Raw genomic sequence first — 6,932 nt, 5'->3', positions numbered from 1 at the left:
GTCCTCCATCCCGCCCACTTCAAAAAGATCTTAGAAAAGGTATTTTGTCCCCACTAAGGGATTTGAATACTTATATACTCACCTGCCCCTGGAGTGGTTGGTGGCTAACAAAATGGTCAAGCAAGGACATGCCAGTTTGACCCCCAAAAATAAGGAGGCCAAGAGATAGGACCTTTTTAGAAGAAAAATTTATTCCATGGCCAGTCTCCAGTTCTGGAACATGAACCACCAGGCTCTTTTGAGGCATTATAATTTTAATCTCCCTCCACAAGTTTAGGGGCTCCAGGCCCCAGGAGGCAGCCCAAGAGTTCTGGGCCCTTGTGGAGGATGGTACTGCAGCAGCTCAGTGCTCCCTCCAGATGGCCTGGGATGTGGCTGATTCAGTGTCCAGGGTGGTCACCTCAGCGGTGGTCAGAAGCCACAGCTCCTGGCTTCAGACCACTGGCCTATCCCAGGAGATGTAGTCCTCCATACAAAATCTCCCATTTGATGGAGTGGTGCTGTTTTCAGATCAAACGGATATGAGGCTGCACAGCCTGAAAGACACTTGGGCCACCCTCCGCTCCGTGGGGATGCATATGCCTCAGTTTGTGAGGAAACCACTCTGGTTACCCCCTCTGCAAGGCCTTGGCAGCATCAGCAGGGATCTACGAGGAGAAGGGACACTGGGTTCAGTCACTTCCTCCTTCAATTCTTCTGCGCAACCTGGCCTGGCGAAACACCACAGGGTTAAAAAACGGGCCTTTTGAGGGTGTGTTCGAGAGCGACGCCCCAGTCACCTCCCCGGATCCGCTCCATCTTTTCCTCAACCTTCTCCATCCCTACCATTTGGCCTGGTCGAGAGTCACCTCAGATAGTTGGGTGCTAGAAATTGTGTTGCTGGGCTACACCTTTCAGTTTTCAGCCACCTCCCCTCTTCCCCATCCCTCTTCAGGGACCCTTCTCATGAGCAACTCCTCGTTCAGGAGGTAAACAACCTCCTACAACTGGGGGCGGTGGAGAAGGTCCCTCAGGAAATGAGGGGGAAAGGTTTCTACTCTTTCTGTTTCCTGATCCCAAAAGCAAAAGGGGGCCTACGACCCATTTTGGACCTGCAATGACATAGGGAAGGGTAGGAGAGACGACCTGAGGCCAAATTTAGGCTGCTAGGAAAGAGACTGAAATCCAGGACCTCTATGGTGGCATTCTCAGAAATGCTTCCAGTTCCACGCGTAGGGCCAGGTAGTCAGGCAGAGCTTCAGAGTCTCAATGCGTGGATGAGACGATGGTATAGAGAGGAGGGTTTTAGATTTATTAGGAACTGGGGAAACTTTTGAGATGGGGGAGCCTATACAGTAAAGATGGGCTCCACCTAAACCAAAGTGGATCCAGACTGCTGGCACTTAACATTAAAAAGGTTGCAGAGCAGTTTTTAAACTAAGAGATGAGGGAAAGCTAATTGCTGCAGAGGAGCATGTGGATCGGACAGAGACTTTTCTTAGGGGAGAGTCTATTAATAGAGATTCTCTAGGTTTTAGTAAGGAGGAGAGGATGGAAGAGGATAAAGTATGGTCCAGATGAGACGAGAAACATTCACATAAAAAAGAATCTGATACATCAGAAAAAGGCAGACAAATAAACAGTGACAAGTTTTTAAAGTGCTTGTACACGAATGCTAGAAGTCTAAATAATAAGATGGGTGAACTAGAGTGCCTTGTGTTAAAGGAGGATATTGATATAATAAGCATCACAGAAACCTGGAGGAGTGAGGACAATCAATGGGACACAATCATTCCGGGGTACAAAATATATTGGAAGGCCAGAACAGGTGATGCGGGGGTGGAGGCAGGGGAGTGGCACTATATGTGAAAGAAAATGTAGAATCAAATGAAGTAAAAATCTTAAATGAATCCACATGTTCCATAGAATCTCTATGAATAGTAATTCCATGCTCTAATAAGAATATAATAGTAGGAATCTATTATCGACCACCTGACCAAGACAGTGATAGTGACAATGAAATACCAAGGGAGATTAGAGAGGCTATCAAAATAAAGAACTCAATAATAGTGGGGGATTTCAATTATCCCCATATTGACTGGGTACATGTCACCTCAGGATGAAATGCAGAGACAAAATTTTTCGATACTGCAAATGACTGCTTCTTGGAGCAGCTGGTACAGGAACCCACAAGGGGAGAGGCAATTCTTGATTTAGTCCTGAGTGAAGCGCAGGATCTGGTCCAAGAGGTAACTATAACAGAACTGCTGGAAATAGTGACTATAATATAATAACATTTAACATTCCTGTGGTGGGAAGAACACCTCAACCGCCCAACACTGTGGTATTTAATTTCAGAAAGGGGAACTATGCAAAAATGAGGAGGTTAAACAGAAATTAAAAAGTACAGTGACTAGAGTGAAATCCCTGCAAGCTGCATGGACACTTTTCAAAGACTCCATAACAGAGGCCCAACTTAAAAATATACCCCAAATTAAAAAACACAGTAAAATAATTAAAAAAGAGCCACCATGGCTTAACAACCATGAAAAGAAGCAGTGAGAGATAAAAAGACATCTTTTAAAAAGTGGAAATCAAATCCTAGGAGGTAAATAGAAAAGAGCATAAACACTGCCAAATTAAGTGTAAAAATGTAATAAGAAAAGCCAAAAAGGAGTTTGAAGAACAGCTAGCCAAAACTCAAAAGGTAATAACAAAATGTTTTTTAAGTACATCAGAAGCAGGAAGCCTGCTAAACAACCAGTGGGGCCCTTGGATGTCAAGATACAAAAGGAGCACTTACAGATGATAAAGTCATTGCGGAGAAACTAAATGAATTCTTTGCTTCAGTCTTCACGGCTGAGGATGTTAGGGAGATTCCTAAACCTGAGCCGTCCTTGGTAGGTGACAGATCTGAGGAATTGTCACAGGTTGAAGTGTCAGTAGAGGAAGTTTTGAAATTAATTGATAAATTTAACAGTAACAAGTCACCGGGACCAGATGGCATTCACCCAAGAGTTCTGAAAGAACTCAAATGTGAAATTGCGGAATTATTAACTATGGTTTGTAACCTGTCCTTTAAATCAGCTTCTGTACTCAATGACTGGAAGATAGGTAATGTAATGCCAATATTTAAAAAGGGCTCTAGAGGTGATCCTGGCAATTGCAGACCGGTAAGTTTAACGTCAGTACCGAGCAAATTAATTGAAACAATAGTAAAGAATAAAATCGTCAGACACATAGAAGAACATAAAGGGAAATCATGTCTTACTAATCTATTAGAATTCTTTGAAGGGGTCAACAAACGTGTGGACAAGGGGGATCCGGTGGGCATAGTGTATTTAGATTTCCAGAAAGCCTTTGACAAGGTCCCTCACCAAAGGCTCTTACGTAAATTAAGCTGTCATGGGATAAAAGGGAAGGTCCTTTCATGGATTGAGAACTGGTTAAAGGACAGGGAACAAAGGGTAGGAATTAATGGTAAATTCTCAGAATGGAGAGGGGTAACTAGTGGTGTTCCCCAAGAGTTGGACCTAGGACCAATCCTATTCAATTTATTCATAAATGTTCTGAAGAAAGGGGAGAATAGTGAGGTGGCAAAGTTTGCAGATGATACTAAATTGCTCAAGATAGTTAAGACCAAAGCAGACTGTGAAGAACTTCAAAAAGATCTCACAAAACTAAGTGATTGGGCAACAAAATGGCAAATGAAATTTAATGTGGATAAATGTAAAGTAATGCACATTGGAAAAAATAACCCCAACTATACATACAATATGATGGGGGCTAATTTAGCTACAACTAATCAGGAAAGAGATCTTGGAGTCATCGTGGATAGTTCTCTGAAGACGTCCACGCAGTGTGCAATGGCAGTCAAAAAAGCAAACAGGATGTTAGGAATCATTAAAAAAGGGATAGAGAATAAGACTGAGAATATATTATTGCCCTTATATAAATCGATGGTACGCCCATATCTCGAATACTGTGTACAGATGTGGTCTCCTCACCTCAAAAAAGATACTGGCATTAGAAAAGGTTCAAAGAAGGGCAACTAAAATGATTAGGGGTTTGGAACGGGTCCCATATGAGGAGCGATTAAAGAGGCTAGGACTCTTCAGCTTGGAAAGGAGGAGACTAAGGCGGGATATGATGGAGGTATATAAAATCATGAGTGATGTGGAAAAAGCGGATAATGAAAAGTTATTTATTTGTTCCCATAATATAAGAACTAGGGGCCACCAAATGAAATTAATGGGCAGCAGGTTTAAAACAAATAAAAGGAAGTTCTTCTTCACACAGTGCACAGTCAACCTGTGGAACTGCTTGCCTGAGGAGGTTGTGAAGGCTAGGATTATAACAGGGTTTAAAAGAGAACTATATAAATTCATGGAGGTTAAGTCCATTAATGGCTATTAGCCAGGATGGGTAAGGATGGTGTCCCTAGCCTTTGTTGGTCAGAGGATGGAGATAGATGACAGGAGAGAGATCACTTGATCATTATCTGTTAGGTTCATTCCATCTGCGGCACCTGGCACTGGCCACTGTCAGTAGACAGTATACTGTGCTGGATGGACCTTTCGTCTGACCCAGTATGGCTGTTCTTATGTTCTTATGTGCTTATGACTCAACAAGTACCTCATTCCCTCCCTGGATCCGGGAGACTGGTATGCCGCTCTCAACTTGAAAGACACATATTTCCATATCTCTGTCTTCCACGGACACAGATGGTTCCTCTGTTTTATGGTGGACCAGTGCTATTTCCAGTTCACAGTGCTCCCCTTTGGCCTCTCCTCAGCACTGTGGGTCTTTACAAAATGCATGGCCCCAGTAGCTGCTTACCTGAGGCATCAGGGAGTGCAGGTCTATCCTTATCTCGACAATTGGCTCATCAAGGGAAGATCACGGGATCAAGTGCAGAGCAGCCTCCATCTGCTGCAGTCCACATGCTGTGACCTGGGCCTGTTAGTAAATGAAAATAAATCAATCCTCGTACCAGTGCAACGGATAGAGATTATCGGGGCAGTTCTCGATTTCATGCATTCCTTCCGGAGAACCGTTTCCGAGCCATGCTGGACATAATCTCCCGTGTGAGGGGCCACCTGCTCACTACATCCCACACTTGTCTAAGGCTGGTAGACCACATGGCTGCCTGTACTTACGTGGTCCATCATGCCCAGCTGTACGTCCAGCCGCTGCAGGCGTGGTTGGCGTCAGTCTACATCCCCAACAGGCACTACCTGGACCTGGTAGTCTAGGTGCCGGACCACATCTGGGCATCACTGGCGTGGTGGTTGGATCGTCCATTGGTGTTGCAGGGAGTCCCCTTCGCGGCCGCGGCCCCTTTGCTAACTCTGGTGTCTGACACCTTGGGTCTGTGCTGGGGAGCCCACCTGGGCGAATTCAGTACACAGAGCTGCTGGTCGGAGGTTGACCACTCCTTCCACATAAATGTCAGGGAGCTCAGGGTGGTTCACCTGACCTGCTAGGCAATTCAGTCCCAGTTACAAGAACCAGTGGTTCAAGTCCTGATGGACCACACCGCCATGATGTTTTATATCAACAAGCAGGGTGGAGCCAAGTCATCAGCCCTCTACCAGGAAGCCCTCAAACTATGGGACTTTTGTGTGCAGCATGCCATTTATCTTGTGGCAGGGCACCTCCCCGGAACCAGAAACATATTGGCAGATTGCCTCAGCAGAACCTTCTTGTCTCACCATAAGTGGTCTGTCCACCCCGATGTGATCGACCAGGTGGACTTGTTCGTGACTCAGCAGAACAGGAAGTGCCACCTGTTCTGCTCGTTTTGCTGCGGCTCCTTTTCGGACACCTTTCTACTTCCTTGGTCGGGGGTTCTGATGTGCACAAAGTCCTCATGAAGATCACTCAGGACAAGGCCAAGATTGTCCTGATAGCCCTGGCTTGGCCTTTCCAGCACTAGTTCTGCACAATCATGGACTTGTCGGTGACGAACCTGCTTCAACTGCCCCTCTGGCCAGATCTCCTGTCGCAGAATCATGGCTGGCTCCTCCCTCTAGGGAGAGAGTGAAAGAACAAACACATGACAGATGTGTAGTCATGTTGCTTAATGCACTGCTGGAAGGTGCTCAGGTACTATGGTGATGACTGTGTAGGACTTCAGATTTTCAGTTATATCCAATAAACACTGGTAAAACACTGGAAATGGTTACTTATATCTAAGGGCTTGTCTACAGAGAGTAGTAATGTGGACTATGGGAGTGTGATTTCTAAAGCATACAAACATGTTGTGCATTAATTTGTCCACATAGACCCTGCTGGTGCCTACTAAAGATTTCCTAGTGCATTTTAATGTAGTGCTGTTTGAAACACTCCAAGCACCCTGGTAGGCTGTCTGCCTCTGTGCGTAGCTCAGCTTGCCAGCTAAGAAGCATCTAATTCAGGGTAACAGATGCTCAAACTAATATCCAAAGTCTCTCAACAAATCAGCCCTCCCTCTGGACTCTTCAAACTCCTTGCTCAGCAGTGGAGCAGGTAGCCTCCCAATTCAGTGGATGTAGTGTACTAAACTGCCGAGGGACTGACAACCATCTGCAGCAGTGCTCTTCACCAGGGCACTGCAACCCTAGTCCTGACCTGGTGAAAAGGGGAGGCCCAAGGTGTGTGTTTAGATGTGGAGAGTGAGCCTGCCCTGTGCTTACCCCATAGCTGTGGCTTCTGTCAGAAAGGGCGAGGCCCAGCTTCCTGCTCTGGGCATTGTGATCTGGTGCATTGGGTCACAGTGCCACTCAGGTTTGGCCCAGCCACCCATCAGTGACGCTGTGACCCAGTGCACCAGCTTGCTGGGCCCAGTCCAATAGGAGGTGCTGCTGTAGGGGTGGGTTCATGATTTCTGTTGGTGCAATTGAACCCATGAACCCCCACTAAAGCCACCCCTGTTTCTCAGCTACTCTGGAGTCTTCTCCCCAGACAGCCAG

General features: G+C 45.9%; 1 long non-coding RNA gene across 2 annotated transcripts; it reads right to left on the bottom strand.

Annotated features, from left to right (window-relative positions):
- Positions 1–211: 211 nt before the first annotated feature.
- Positions 212–6,700, bottom strand: LOC120385893. 2 transcript variants are annotated; one of them, XR_005589401.1, is made up of 4 exons: positions 6,657–6,700; positions 5,139–6,010; positions 4,819–4,938; positions 212–710 (listed from the first exon to the last, which is right to left on the bottom strand). It is a non-coding gene; the product is annotated as an uncharacterized LOC120385893 (long non-coding RNA). The 2 variants fall into 2 exon arrangements; XR_005589402.1 differs by having other exon boundaries at positions 5,694–6,010.
- Between the last annotated feature and the right edge of the window lie 232 nt (positions 6,701–6,932).

The sequence above is a fragment of the Mauremys reevesii genome, linkage group 1 (assembly GCF_016161935.1).
Source record: "Mauremys reevesii isolate NIE-2019 linkage group 1, ASM1616193v1, whole genome shotgun sequence".
Taxonomy (NCBI): domain Eukaryota; kingdom Metazoa; phylum Chordata; order Testudines; family Geoemydidae; genus Mauremys; species Mauremys reevesii.
This window is presented reverse-complemented; position numbering and strand designations above follow the sequence as displayed.